At 42.7% G+C, this 16476-nt stretch overlaps 1 protein-coding gene across 1 annotated transcript in view; it reads right to left on the reverse strand.

Annotated features, from left to right (window-relative positions):
• DOCK5 (dedicator of cytokinesis 5) overlaps positions 1 to 16476 on the reverse strand; it is a 204452-nt gene that overhangs the window by 144703 nt on the left and 43273 nt on the right. The window lies entirely within an intron of this gene.

Consider the following 16476-nt stretch of genomic DNA (forward strand, 5'->3'; position numbering starts at 1 on the left):
ACACACTGAGAGAGAGGCAACTAAGCCCAGGTACTGCAGCAAAGATCCAGCACAGCCCAAAATAGAAAGAACAATAAAAACAGCCAGCGATTTCCACCGTTCTCCAGACACACTAGATCACTTTGTAAGTCTCTTCCCATCTTGGCTCCTACCCACATTCCCAGCCACACCATACACTGATCACTACCTCAAAAATCTATGCTCCTTCCACATAAAGCCACGTGTGTTCTCCCACGTGCTCCAGATCCTCACAGTAACATGACTCCTCTACCTGGAACCACTTTTCTCCTCCTCCCGCCCGCAACCCTCCACATCTCACTCTCACAACACACCCTTCTCTAACTGCTAATTCTGACATCTACAGGATCTTAGAAGTTTCTTCCTCAAAACCGTAACTCTGGCTTGGTTGTCTCTCCCACAAATGCTGGAATTTGCTCCTCTCTCAGCACTCTACCTGTACCACATTGGCTAGCGTTCCTCTCCCCTTCGATGGTAAGAACCTACAGGACAAGGTTACTTTTGCATCTCTAGGAGCTGGTACGGAGTAGCCATTCAATAAAATATACCTCACCAATGAATTCTGGATGGGAAAAGAACTGTAATTTCAGAGATATGGGATCACTGAAAAGAGACTGTGACCAGTTATTATAAAGTCCCCAGAAAATTGTTATACCATCCCAAAAAACATTAGACCTGGAATAAATGAAACCATTATTCTGGGCTTCAGTAAGAACTTCCTTAACTGAACTAAAATGAACTTAACAACCAACTAATTATTTGTGCCTCAATCATTTTAAGAGTCTAGTGCTTGATATTCATACCATTATACCTTGGTTCTATCCAAAGGATGCATTCATTATATTTAAAAAAGAAAAAAAAAAAGTCAATAAGCATTTACCACGTGCTAGAAATAAAGTTCCTGTACATTCTACAGGAGAAGGCGACAATAAATTTTAGATATATGTAAATATATACAAATATTTAAATATGAGCATTTAAATAATATACATCAATATCATATGTAATATGTACATTAATTACATGCATATAATATATATTACATATGTAACCACACAATAGATAATTTCAGAAATGATAAAAAGTACAAGGAGACTCCTCTGGTAGTCCAGTGGCTAAAACCCAGGACTTGCTATGCAGAGGGCCTGGGTCCCATCCCTGGTCAGAGAAATAGATCCTACATGCTACAACTAAAGAGTTCACAAGCCGCAACAAGACCCAGCGCAGCCAAATAAATAAAAATAAATATTAAGAAAAAAAGCCAAAAGGAGGTAGAGCAATATGACAGGGCATGCCTGGTGGAAGGAGGCCTCCATAGAATAATCAGGAAAAACTGTTTTGTGCATCCTTTTTGATACACCAATATATCCACCACCCTCTGTATACTGTGAGACCACTTTTTTTTTTTATTCATAGGTGGAAAGTCGTGATACATTTGGATAACATATACTTCCAGAATTATCAGGAATATTACGATCTCCCGTAAAAACAATGCCAAAAAAAAAGCGCCGCACAAAGAAGCGGCTGATGGCTGTCAGGCACGTTCCTTAGTGATGCTCTTCTACATCCATCCCGGGGAAGATGCCTGGGCCAGGTATCAACAACAATCAAGGCTGAAAATATCCAAGATACTCCTGAACAAAAAGGAAATGTAGGGGCTTCCCTGGAAGTTCAATGGATAAGACCCTGCCTTCCAACGCACAGGGTGTGGGCTCAATCTCTCGTAGGGGAACGAAGATTCCGAATCCTGCATCCCACAGGGTGTGGTCAAAAAGTTAAAAAAAAAAAAAAAAAAGAGTACATGTGGAGTAAAGGGTCCTTAACCTAAGAGCGGACAGTGAGGACAGCAATGGGATTAGAGGTAAGAGCCCTTCAAGAAGTTCAAGGTTCTAGGCAAACAGAGAGGAAAGAGATGAACACATTTATCTATGATTGCAATACTCTCTGATAATCCCCTGGAGAAGGAAATGGCATCTACTCCAGCATTCTTGCATGAGGAATCCCGTGGTCAGAGGAGCCTGGTGGGCTGCAGTCCACGGGGCCGCAAAAGAGTCAGACATGACTTAGCATCTGAACAACTACTGCTAATGCCAATGATCTGAAAGCACAAAACACAAAAGCTGATTAAAATCATGAAACCACCTGCATTTTAGGCTTTTAGCATTTTCTGAATTGTCTCTTCCTCATCAGTCTTTAGAAAAACATAAATGAAACTTTTTTTAAAATCTCATTTTTGAAAAGAAGAGGTAAACTAACCCTGCTTTTTTATTCATTCATTTCCATATAAAATATTTCCATGTCCTTGTCTTTCAAACTGAGAAATCAAGCCCATAAAATCTTGTCTTTCAAAGCCTCTAGGCAGAAAAGGATCTTTTATTTCTTGCAAATTATTTGTCTGCTCCTAGTTTTTCCCCCCAATATTTTCTCATTTTAATTAAGATATTAGGTCTTATAATACAGTAAAGAAAGAGCTCCAAGTCTCCGGGGACTACCTATGAGAGACAGCTCTTTGTGTGGGGTACTTTTTCACAAGTTCTTGGTCTCAATTATATTAGACACTATCCAAGGCAATTTAATTATTGCCTGTCCATATCAGCCTGGTTTGCCAAGAGTTCCCCCAAGAAGTATGAAGATGGCCATTCTTCTTGCGATCACTGTGCCAAGTTAGTTCTGAATAGACAAGCTGGAACACATCAAAGGATGCAGTCTCCGACTGTAAGAAAATGGATTTTATTACCACATTCCTAAAATTGTTCTAAGAGGATGTTCTGTGCAGGAGCTGGTTCCTGACACTTTATGGATTCCTGGGAAAGCAAGTGAGGACAGGAGAGGGGAAAATCAAGCGTTGCCTATAAAACCAGGAGTCAAGGACTCAGGCCTCCATCTTCACCCCCCGTTCACGTGCCTCTCCTACTATCTCTAGCCCTACTAATTTCAGTCTTTGTACTAGCAGGCTTTCCCTGGTGGCTGAGGGGACTAAGAATCCACCTGCAATGCAAGAGACACGGCAGACATGGGTTCAATCCCTGGATCAGGAAGATCCTCTGGAGAAGGCAATGGCAACCCACTCCAGTATTCTTGCCTGGAGAATTCCATGGAAAGAGGAGCCTGGGGGGCTTCATACAGTCCATGGGGTCACAAAGAGTCAGACACAACTGAGTGACTGAGTGTGCACACACACACTGTCACATAATTCAGGAGTGCAAGGAATGTATTTAATAATGTCTTTGATCCTCCCTGCAAAAGTCAGCACAAGTCTGGACACAGGAGTGGACGAAAAGCAAACTGTGACAGCTCGGATTTAAAATGACACTCTGGTTTCAGTTCAAGGAACTTTTCAAAATTAATTTTTATTGTAGTTGCTTTACAATGCTATGTTACATTCTGTTGCATAGCAAAGCGAATCAGTTATACATATACATACATCCCCTCTTGGTAGGATTTCCTTCCCATTTAGGTCATCACAGAGCACTGAATAGAGAGCTGTGAGCAACACAGTAGGTTCTCCTGAGTTGTCGAGCTACACAAAATAGAGAAATTCAAATATTCCTCCAACCAGACAGTATAGATATTTCTGCATTTGCTGAAAACTTCTCCCTCTTGGCAATCTTTGAGGTTTCACTTTTTACATTTCTATTCTGGATATCTTTTTATGATTTTTATGGTTACCTGGGGGGTACAGGGAGAAGAGAAGGGACAGACTGGGAGATTGGGACTGACATATAAACACTACTATGTATATAATAAGGTAACTAGTAAGGACCTACTGTACAGCACAGAGAATGCTACTCAATGCTGTTATGACCAAATGGGGAAAGAATCTAAAAGTGTGGGTATATGTATATATATAACTGGTTCACTTTGCTGCACATCTGAACTAACACAACATTGTAAATCAATTACACAGCTATCCTTATTGTTATTTAGTCACTAAATTGTGTCCGACTCTTTAACCCCATGGACTGCAGCCTGCCAGGCTCCTCTGTCCGTGGAATTCCCCAGGCAAGCATACTGAAGCAGGTTGCCTTTTCCTTCTCCATGGGATTTTCGTGACCCAGGGATCAAACCTGCATCTCCTGCAAGGGCAAGCGGCTTCTTTACCACTGAGCCACCTCCGATACAAATCATATATTAAAAAAAAAAGAATTTCTGGAGATTAAAATCAAAGTGACAGGAGGAAAAGAAAAACAGCTTTGTCTTCAATAGTAGCAGGAATACAGAAACCATCCATTGAGTAAATTAGACATTCCAGGGTCATGGAGACAATGGTATCACTCACTGGGTATCAGAAAACCCAAATTCTATTCTCCATCTTCTTTCCCAAAGAATGCAGACCACAGTCAAAAGCCTCTTCTCTGGCCTTCTACTTCATCTCTCCCTCTGCAAAAGAATCAGTGTTTCCTCTGCTGACCCTCTCCTCTTCCATGTAAATGTTCTTTGCTGGAAGTATAGGAACTTACTTAATTTCTATCTTTAATTTGATCACCAACTTGCTAAGCGACTTTGAGCAAATTATTCCCTCTGGGATATGACCATCTGTAAAATAAGGGGACCAGCACTGAGATCCGTTCCCCAGGATAAGCGTCTTGAAGTCTATGGCTGAGATATTAAATTCAATTACTCCTCTAAGCAACTTCCTGATTAACTGTATCTGACCATCTCACTCTGATATATTCACACACTGGGGTGGCTCTATATCCAACTGCCCCATATAATAGCTCTTCAGAATGAATCTCATGTCTTTTCTGAGTATCTGGACCCCGTGGGATCCAGGATGGTATCCAGGTCTCTCTGTGTACTGTGCTGCACTGACCCTCAGTTCTGGGAAGACGGGAACCACACCTTCCCACTCAGTCTAGTGCTTTCTCTCTGTGTCAGACAAAGAGACAGCCTGGCTAGCGAAAGCTCAGTTTTTCAATAAAAGATTCCAGTAAAAGACAGTTTTTGTCTCTGGAAGCAGTGCAAGAAATTCTAAAAGCCAGGTACCAAAGTCAGAGGAAAACAAAACTGGAAAAATACTCAAAGCACCCCCCCTACCCTGTTCTGACCGTCATCCCACCTCCTCTTGCCTCTCATGAGAGCCACACACTGAAACAGGGCTTGTGACCCACAGAGAAAGAACTCTGACACCAGGACAAAGATTTCTATAGCAATTTTCTGTCCTTTGGGACTAAGTGATCAGATGTCAGTTTCAACCATGAAGCCAGCTTAAGTACTGAGAGAGTCAATTCCTAGGCAGACTGATAAGAAGTCCAGGGTTCCAAGGAGGAGAAAGGGTTTGGGGTTGGTTCTCAAGGAGGAGATAGGGGTCTGGAATTTTCAAGGAGGAGGAAAGGACAAAGGCTTTTTTTCCCCTCTATATTCCTTAGTCACATAAAATGTTTTTTTCTTTAAACCCAGAATTGATGATCACACAATAAACAACTCAGTTTAAACTCTGTAGAGTCAGCAAAAACAAGACGGGGAACTGACTGTGGGTCAGATCACGAACTCCTTATTGCCAAATTCAGACTTAAATTGAAGACAGTGGGGAAAACCTCTAGACCATTCAGGTAGGACCTAAATCAAATCCCTTATGATTATATAGCGGAAGTGAGAAATAGATTTAAGGGACTAGATCTGATAGAGTACCTGATGAACTATGGATGGAGGTTCGTGACATTGTACAGGAGACAGGGATCAGGACCATCCCCATGGAAAACAAATGCAAAAAAGCAAAATGGCTGTCTGAGGAGACCTTACAAATAGCTGTGAAAAGAGGAGAAGCAAAAAGCAAAGGAGAAAAGTAAAGATATAAGCATCTGAATGCAGAGTTCCAAAGAATAGCAAGGAGAGATAAGAAAGCCTTCCTCAGCGATCAATGCAAAGAAATAGAGGAAAAAAACAGAATGGGAAAGACTAGAGATCTCTTCAAGAAAATTAGAGATACCAAGGGACATTTCATGCAAAGATGGGCTCGATAAAGGACAGACCTAACAGGTATGGACCTAACAGAAACAGAAGATATCAAGAAGAGGTGGCAAGAATACACAGAAGAACTGTACAAAAAAGAGCTTCATGACCCAGATAATCACGATGGTGTGATCACTCACCTAAAGCCAGACATTCTGGAATGTGAAGTCAAGTGGGCCTTAGGAAGCATCACTATGAACAAAGCTAGTGGAGGTGATGGAATTCTAGATGAGCTATTTTCAAATCCTGAAAGATGATGCTGTGAAAGTGCTGCACTCAATATGCCAGCAAATTTGGAAAACTCAGCAGTGGCCACAGGACTGGAAAAGGTCAGTTTTCATTCTAATCCCAAAGAAAGGCAATGCCAAAGAATGCTCAAACTACCGCACAATTGCACTCATCTCAGACGCTAGTAAAGTAATGCTCAAAATTCTCCAAGCCAGGCTTCAGCAAGACGTGAACCATGAACTTCCAGATATTCAAGCTGGTTGTAGAAAAGCAGAGGAACCAGAGATCAAATTGCCAACATCCGCTGGATCATGGAAAAAGCCAAGAGAGTTCCAGAAAAACATCTATTTCTGCTTTATTGACTATGCCAAAGCCTTTGACTGTGTGGATCACAATCAACTGTGGAAAATGCTGAAGGAGATGGGAATACCAGACCACCTGATCTGCCTCTTGAGAAATCTGTATGCCGGTCAGGAAGCAACAGTTAGAACTGGACATGGAACAACAGGAAATCGGAAATAGGAAAAAGAGTTCCAAATAGGAAAAAGAGTCCGTCAAGGCTGTATATTGTTACCCTACTTATTTACCTTATATGCAGAGTACATCATGAGAAACGGTGGACCGGAAGAAACACAAGCTGGAATCAAGATTGCCAGGAGAAATATCAATAACCTCAGATATGTGGATGACACCACCCTATGGCAGAAAGTGAAGAGGAACTCAAAAGCCTCTTGATGAAAGTGAAAGTGGAGAGTGAAAAAGTTGGCTTAAAGCTCAAAATTCAGAAAACGAACATCATGGCATCTGGTCCCATCACTTCATGGGAAATAGATAGGGAAACAGTGGAACAGTGTCAGACTTTATTTTTTGTGGCTCCAAAATCACTGCAGATGGTGACTGCAGCCATGAAATTAAAAGACGCTTACTCCTTGGAAGAAAAGTTATGACCAACCTAGAAGGCATATTCAAAAGCAGAGACATTACTTTGCCAACAAAGGTCCGTCTAGTCAAGGTTATGGTTTTTCCAGTGGTCATGTATGGATGTGAGAGTTGGACTGTGAAGAAGGCTGAGCGCTGAAGAACTGATGCTTTTGAACTGTGGTGTTGGAGAAGACTCTTGAGAGTCCCTTGGACTGCAAGGAGATCCAACCAGCCCATTCTGAAGGAGATCAGCCCTGGGATTTCTTTGGAAGGAATGATGCTAAAGCTGAAACTCCAGTACTTTGGCCACCTCATGCGAAGAGTTGACTCATTGGAAAAGACTCTGATGCTGGGAGGGACTGGGGGCAGGAGGAGAAGGGGATGACAGAGGATGAGATGGCTGGATGGCATCACTGACTCGATGGACATGAGTGTGAGTGAACTCTGGGAGTTGGTGATGGACAAGGAGGCCTGGTGTGCTGCGATTCATGGGGTCGCAAAGAGTCGGACAGGACTGAGCGACTGAATTGAACTGAACTTACTAACTCTACTGTGTGTTTGTGTGAACGAATGACATGCCCTGCGTGAAGTGAGCATTAAGCCCTGCTCTTCTGTTTCCCAATGCCTCATAATGACTGAAGGCAGCCCAAAACGGGGAGCCTTACCGGGGTTTTAACCAACCTATCAATGCCAAGAGACACCCAACATCCCTTCGAGGGGAGCAGTCAGAAATATGCGAAGCATGTGGAGTGAACTTTCCTTTCTCGGCCAGCTTTTTCTGGTCTCTTTGTCCACTTCATAATCGCATGGGGAATTAGAACTACTAACAATCTGTTGGATCATAGACTTTCAAGGGACTTGTGACCCATGCTGTTACTGTGTACTTTTCCTTAGAAACCCCATATATGGAAGCGCTTAGCCTTGTTAGACTACGCAAGCCTTGCTACAAAGTTCCTAGGAGCCCCTATGTGAGAGGTGGAACTCTAGCTCCAGGGATGACTCTAGCTTGGCTGCCTGCCTCAGGGGCCAATGACCTGAAAGTGAGTCTTTGTCATGGTTGTGCCTCCTATCTATATGGATAGAAGCACTGCTGGTGACCGTGAGGTTTTTGAGGACACAGACTGGGAACTGCAGGATTTGTTCAGATTGGAAATACAGTGGACTTCTTCCTTTGGTAGTGCTAGCTCTTAGTGGACCAGAGGAGGCTCTCTGGTGGCTTTTGTCTCAACTCCTTAGATATTCTTTTGTGAAAACTATGGAAATGAACTGGAAGGATTGGTCCTAGTAGCTCGAAGACAAAAATCACTTTTTCCTCACTAGCCAACCCTCCACCACCTCTTTTGCTATACTGATGTGGCAATGACTCACCACTTCTACTGAGGCCAGGACTGCACTCAGGAATGGGCACCGGCACACATCAGATGGATCCCTCCCCAGTAGGCATAGCTTGGCAAACATTCTGGGAAAGCTACTCTGCTCCACCCCAGGTGGCATCAGAGAAAAGGGCAAATCAAAGGTTTTGATGGTATGAAACTAAGTTGGTCTGGGATGCCATCAGGTCTACCCTGTTGCATGGTGGTAAAACAGGGAGGGACGAGTAAGATGTCTGTGTTGGTAAGGGACAGATTAAGTCCGACCAGAGATGGAAAGCTTCGGTGGACAGTCTGTCTACACCCCCATCTAGAGCAGGAAAGGACTCTTCTGTTACAAAGAAGCCACAGCTGTAGATGCTTCTTTTTTCTCTCTTATAGATGGGAGCTAACAGTTCCAAAACCACTCCTTTAAAATGTATTAAAAAAAAAAATGTTGGAACAAGTTGGATCCCCAGAATTTAAAAAGACATGCCTGATCTTCTTCTTTGATACTGAATGGCCATGGTATCCTTTGGAAGATGGGGAGCACTGGCCTGTTAAAAGGGTCTCTCAATTACGATACCATTTTACAACTAGACCAGTTCCATAGAAAAGAAATGAGAAGAAGTGACATGTTCTTCTTTACCTCTCTGAGAGACATGCAGACTTATGTCATAAGGGTGCAGATTTGGATGTGAAACCTTCAGCTGCCTCCTGTTCTCTTACTTTGCCCCTGTATCTGGGGCTCCCAACTGAATAGGCTGAGAATCAGGGCACCCTTCCAGTAGGGGTTGCCTCAGTCTCAGTAGAAATTCAAACAGTACCAATTGCGGTCGAGACTATTTAGAGAATTCAGAAAAGTATATAACTAAAGAGCCTCTTGATGAAAGTGAAAGAGGAGAGTGAAAAAGTTGGCTTAAAACTCAACATTCAGAAAACAAGATCATGGCATCCGGTCCCATCACTTCATGGTAAATAGATGGAATAACAGTGGAAACAGTGGCAGACTATTTTTTTGGGCTCCAAAATCACTGTAGATGGTGACTGCAGCCATGAAATTAAAAGACGCTTATTCCTTGGGAGAAAAGTTATGACCAACATAGACAGCATATTATAGAGCAGAGACATTACTTTGCCAAGAAAGGTCCATCTAGTCAAGGCTATGGTTTTTCCAGTAGTCATGTATCGATATGAGAGTTGTACTATAAAGAAGGCTGAGCACCAAAGAATTGATGCTTTTGAACTATGGTGTTGGAGAAGACTCTTGAGAGTCCCTTGGACTGCAAGGAGATCCAACCAGTCCATCCTAAAGGAGATCAGTCCTGAATATTCATTGGAAGGACTGATGTTGAAGCTGAGACTCTAATACTTTGGCCACCTGATGCAAAGAGCTGACTCATTTGAAAAGACCCTGATGCTTGGAAATACTGAAGGCAGGAGAAGGGGATGACAGAGGATGAGATGGTTGGATGGTATCAATGACTCAATGGACATGAGTTTGAATAAACTCCGGGAGTTGGTGATGGACAGGGAGGCCTGGCGCTGCAGTCCATGGTGTCACAGAGTCAGACACTACTGAACAATTGAACTGAACTGCACAGTATATAGAAGCCTTTATGGGACTAACTTTACTTTATGACATTACTTAGAGAGATGTAATGTATGTCTTGGGACAGATGCTGACTCCTGACTTGAGAGCTCGAGTTTTGGGGGAGGCTACTACTTTTGGAGATGAATGGCTTGAACATGAGACAAGGGGAAAGAGGGAACATAAAATAGCCCTCCTTCCTACTGGGAGCCAAACAGTTTCCATAACATAGCCACTTTGCCAGATGTACTCTTATAGGACTTAAGTAAGTACATGCTAAGACTTTAAACTATGCTCAGTTGGCTGACACAGAACAGGGAGAGAAGGAAATTCCTGATAAACTCCTAGTACAGACTACAGGAGGCTCTCCACAAGTTTACTGATGTCAATCTTGAAAGTGCAGAGGAGGAATGATCTTAAAAGACAGACTTCTCACTCAGTCAGCTCCAGGTATCTGGTCTAAGTTACAAAACCAGGCGTTGGACCAAATCAATCCTTAGGAAAACTGTTACAGCTGGCTCAGACGGTGTATTATGGTAGAGAATACAAGGAAGAAAATAAGAGGCAAAAAAGAATCAGGCAAAAGACTGAAGCCCCAACAAAGGCTGTTTGACCTGCTCTGAAACGGCCTGAGAAAAATGCCCAGAGGGACCCATGTGAAAAGGGCCGGACTTGTTATTACTGTGGAAAGAGGGTACCTCGAGGGAGATTGCCCTCAGGCCTCTAAGCCGCCCCTGGCTCCATGTACTGTCTGCAAAGGACCATACCGGAGAAGAGGCTGCCCTCGTAAGTGTAGGCCCCAGGGTTCAGACTCTCAAGAGAATCGGGACTGAAGGTGCCCAGGAGTCCCCACACAAGCTCCCATCCTAGTGACACTTGAGGAACCCCAGGTATTATAACTGTGAGGGCCAATCAGTCGATTTTCTTTTGGACACTAGGGCAACTTTCTGCTCACTAAAGCCACTGGTCTGCTTTCCTCCTGATCCACGACTGTAATGGGGCTGTCTGGACAAGCCAAATATTTTTCAATCATTGATTTGAAGGATGTTTTCTAGAGTTAAACCTATATTAGATAATCCTCTACTATGACTTCAAGACAACTGAAAGGATTCTTGGCATTACAGGCTACTGCCACATTTGGATTCCACATTATGGGGAATTTGCTTGGCCTTTATATAAACTTATAACTGAGACTCAGCAGGCCCAAACCAACAAACTGGTTTGGTCTCTAGTTACTCAAAAGGCTTTAAGGCTCTTCAAATTGCTCTCTTGTAGGCTCCAACTTTGAGCTTGCCCACAGGCTCAGAGTTTCGTTACTTTGTTACTGAAAATAAAGGCTATGGCCTCATTGCTTAAGGGTAATTGTTGCTATTGTTTTGCTAATGCCTAAAGCTTATAAGTTAATTAATGGGCGAAATTTTACTGTACTGACTTCTCAAGATGTAAGTGGGATCTTAAACTCTAAAGTTCAGAGCAACAATGCTCCAGCTTTAAAGCTGCTGTAACTCAAGGGGTGTCAAAAGCTCTAGGAATAGAATGTCACTTACACTGTTACCGGAGACCCCAATCTTCAGGAAAGGTAGAAAAAAGCTAATGGCATTATTAAGAGACATCTGCGTAAGCTAACTCAGGAAACACAGGACGGTTTAAAGTTTTACCCATAGCTTTAATGAGGGCTCAAACTGCTCCTAAGAAGAAGGGACTGTCTCCATGACAGACTGTTTCCCTGCACAGATATTGTCATAGATCCTGAAGCCTTAAAATTAACTATGTGACTCAGCTTTCAGCTTTTCAAAAGACATTACCAGGAGGTTAACACCTGACCCAGCCTTTGATTCAAACAGGCCGCTGTTGAGCCAGGAACTGAGATGGGCCTGAGAATCTAGGTGGGCTTGCTTCTGCTGACTCCTGAAGTCCTGATGTCTGCCGTTTGAACCTCAAAACAATGCCTTCTTGTCCTGGACTCATTCCTATGCTGCATTCCACAATCAGTCTAATTGCTGGGTCTGTGGAGCACTCCCTTCCTCATCAATTGAAGACTTCCCAAGGTGAGTTTCTCCACTTCAAGGAAAGGACTTTCTTCAACTCGGAGAATATCTTCACCAACAACAATCATATATGACCGCTCTTCTTGATCTGATGACATCTAACAATCCTAAGACAGACTGATGCAACTATGGACATAATGTAACTTTTATTTTGATTATGTTTTAACTTGGTTTAATGACTATTTTCCTGCACATAAGAAAGTAAATGGGTCTAGATATGGTGGGTTTCTACCTGATATTTATCAAATATGGGATGAGGTCATACGGCTAACTCCTAAAAAGGGGCTCATACTATCTAATACTCCCATGTGCTGGGAACAAATAGAGCCATCCCCAGAAGTCAGCCAACTTAATTATAATGATTGGAAACAACTGGGACTTTTGCCTCAAGAAATACACAATGCAATCATTCCTGGGTTTTCCAAACCCAGTTTAGGTCCTCCTCTTGCCTGGCCAGGAACTGATTGGGACTGGATCCCTCAGTCACGCTGGTTTGCTCCAAACGGGACCTGTTGGCTATGTGGCTCTAACCTATGGGTGTGGCTTCCCCTTGGCTGGATAGGAAGATGCACCCTAGGTCTAACTTTTATTCATAGCTTCTTATTTTCAGAGCTTCCAGAGAAACCTATTAATCTGCCACACTTTAAAACTCCTTGGGCAATATCTGTATTTCACTGGTACGATCATCCGGCTACAATATTCGTTCTCTCTCTGGGAACTACAGATCAGATGTTATACTACAAGTTGATGCTCTGACTAACTTTCAGCCCTTAATGCTGAACAAATACAAATTAAAAAGGTGGTTTTACAAAACTGATTGGCCTTAGATTTTCTAACAGCTGCACGAGGAACTTGTGCCATTATTCATATCCAATGCTGTACATATATAACAGATATGAGTACTAATGTTACTCACTTTACTGAACACATGAATAAGATGATTCAGGTTTATGGATTCTCCTGAAGCCTCAGTCACGTCACTTTGCGAAACATTAACTAGCTCCCCACAGTGGAAAACTATCTTAATTGTAATAATTATAATTGTTCTCTTTCTACTGTTTGCTCCCTGCATCTCTAACTGTATAACTGGATTTGTTTCTAACCGTTTGAAAGCTTTTAAATTACAAATGATTGTCCAGGCTCTTACCAGTGCCACAACCTCCTCCAACTATTACTTGGGGCCCCTGGATCAGAGACCCTCAATATGAGGGTTAGGAAAATATGTTGCCTCAACAATTTAGGAACCAAGAAGCAGTTATGGAATGAAAACGATGCCCATTTCCCTTGGCATCATAATTTTACTAAAAGAAAAGGGGGGACAGAGAGTCAATTCCTAGGCAGACTGATAAGAAGTCCAGGATCTCCGAGGAGAAAGGGGTCTGGGGTTCTCAAGGAGGAGGAAAAGATAAACCCCCCCTTTTCTTTTCTCTCTACATTCCTTTTTTTCCTATAAACCCAGAACTGATGATTAGAAAACAAACAACTCAGTTTAAACTCTGTAATAGGGACTATATAACAACAATGTATTCTGCTTGAGAACAGTTTCTCCTTCCTGAAAACCTTCTGACTAATCCTGATATCTTAAAATGCATATTGTGGGAGTGGGTCTGGTTCAGTTCAGTTCAGTCGTTCAGTCGTGTCCGATTGTTTGTGACACCATGGGCTGCAGAACGCTAGGCTTCCCTGTCCATCACCAACTCCTGGAGCTTGCTCAAACTCATGCCCATCGAGTCGGTGATGCCATCCAACCATCTCATCCTCTATTGTCCCCTTCTCCTCCCGCCTTCAATCTTTCCCAGCATCAGGGTCTTTTCCAAGGAGTCAGTTCTTTTGGCCAAAGTACTGGAGTTTCAGCTTCAGCATCAGTCCTTCCAAAGAATATTCAGCACTGATTTCCTTTAGGACGGACTGGTTGGATCTCCTTGCAGTCCAAGGGACTCACAAGAGTCTTCTCCAACACTACAGTTCAAAAGCATCAATTCTTTGGTGCTTAGCTTTCTTTATAGTCCAACTCTCACATCCATACATGACTACTGGAAAAAGCATAGCTTTGACTAGACAGACCTTCGTTGGCAAAGTAATGTCTCTGCTTTTTAATATGCTGTCTGCTGCTGCTGCTGCTAAGTCGCGTCAGTCATGTCCGACTCTGTGCGACCCCATAGATGGCAGCCCACCAGGCTCCCCCGCCCCTGGGATTCTCCAGGCAAGAACACTGGAGTGGGTTGCCATTTCCTTCTCCAATGCATGAAAAGTGAAAAGTGCAAGTGAAGTCGCTCAGTTGTGTCTGACTCTTAGTGACCCCATGGACTGCACCCTACCAGGCTCCTTTGCCCATGGGATTTTCCAGGCAAGAGTACTGGAGTGGGGTGCCATTGCCTTCTCTGAATATGCTGTCTAGGTTGGTCATAACTCTTCTTCCAAAGAGTAAGCCTCTCTTAATTTCATGGCTGCAGTCACCATCTACAGTGATTTTGGAGCACAAAAAAATAGTCTGACACTGCTTCCTCATCTATTGGCCATGAAGTAATGGAACCAGATGCTATGATCTTAGTTTTCTAAATGCTTTAAGCTAACTTTTTCACTCTCCTCTTTCACTTTCATCAAGAGACTCTTTAGTTCTTCGCTTTCTGCCATAAAGTTGGTGTCATCTGCATATCTGAGGTTATTGATATTTCTCCCAGCAATCTTGATTCTAGTTTATTCTTCATCCAGTCCAGCATTTCTCATGATGTACTGTGCATATAAGTTAAATAAGCAGGGTGACAATATACAGCCTTGACGTACTCCTTTCCCAATTTGGAACCAGTCTGTTGTTCCATGTCCCGTTCTAACTGTTGCTTCTTGACCTGCATACAGATTTCTCAGGAGGCAGATAAGGTGGTCTGGTATTCCCATCTCTTTCAGAATTTTCCATAGTTTGTTGTGATCCATGGAGTCAAAGGCTTTGGCGTAGTCAATAAAGCAAAAGTAGATGTTCTTCTGGAACTCTCTTGCTTTTTTGATGATCCAGCGAGTGCTGGCCCTAGGTTCTATTTGGCTGGCAAATTTTCAATGAGAGGAGACCGATACTTTTAACAAAGAACATTTTATTAAATTTTTATTTTTATATATTTATTGGCTGTGCCATGCGACATGCAGGATCTTAATTACATGACCAGGGATGAACCCCTGTTCCCAGCAGTGGAATTCAGAGCCTTAACCACTAGACCAGAGAAGTCTCATTAATGAAGCTGTTGTTTAGTTGCTAAGCTGTATCCAACTCTTTGTGGCCCCAGTAGCCTGCCAGGCTCCTCTGTTCATGGGATTTCCTAAGCAAGAATATTGGAGTGGGTTGTCATTTCCATTTCCTGGGAATCTTCCTGGACCAGAGATTGAACCCATGTCTCTTGCATTGGCAGGCAGATTCCTTACCACTAAGCCACCAGGAAAGTCCGTATCAACAGAGTACATTTTAGCAATTAAGTTCACTTGATTCAATAAGACGTATTAACCACCTTCCACCGCCAGGCTCTTTTGTGATCTCTTTCCCATAAGAGAATCAGATCAAGTTCAGTCTCAACTTGTATGAACAAAACAATTTGCCTGACCAAACCTCACCAAACCATTTCTCCAACTGGAAGGTGGGAAACAGTACTTAATCTCAGGGTGAGGTGAGACAGGATGTGTTTATGACGACGAAACATCTCACAATTCCTGGGACAGTCTGTCTGAAAAAAAGTTTGACCCCGACAACCACACAAATATACTCTAGAGAATTCCTTGGCTGTCTAGTGTTTGGGACTTTGCGTTCTAGTGCAGGGAGAATGGGGGGCTCCAGTTTAATCCCTAATCAGGGAATTAGGATCCCACATGCTGCAGAGTGTGGCCAAAAATTAAATAAATAAAACTTGTTAAAAAATACAATCTAACTTGCCAGTTTTCAAGACCTGATTTTAAGTTGAGAAAACAGGACATTTGGACGGTGGGATAGAGATTTGTGCGTATTCAGAAAGTGTAACTGGGTTGTTGCTAGAAAAGTAAACTTAAGATATTATATCCACCTGTCACGTAAAAGTTTTTCAACGCATAGGAGTCCACCCTTCCATCTGGGCGAGTTCATACGGAGCACGGAAGAAGGAAAAGAAACCGAAGTTCAGCTCACTGCATCTACTTTCCTTGGCTAGAGAAAACCTGAAAGATTCTGAGAGGCCACAGAAAATCAAAGATGAAATACTATTCACCTAATGTAGCTGAGTAACCCTGTGGCTGGAAGGGAACCCATGGGGTAGGTGACACACCCTTATTATACTACTTCAGGGCAAAATTCCACGTGGATCCTTTCATCACGAATCAACTCTTTCATGAAGCAGTGTTCTAAAGGGAGAGTCAG

This window comes from Bos mutus, chromosome 8 (genome assembly GCF_027580195.1).
Source record: "Bos mutus isolate GX-2022 chromosome 8, NWIPB_WYAK_1.1, whole genome shotgun sequence".
NCBI lineage: Eukaryota > Metazoa > Chordata > Mammalia > Artiodactyla > Bovidae > Bos > Bos mutus.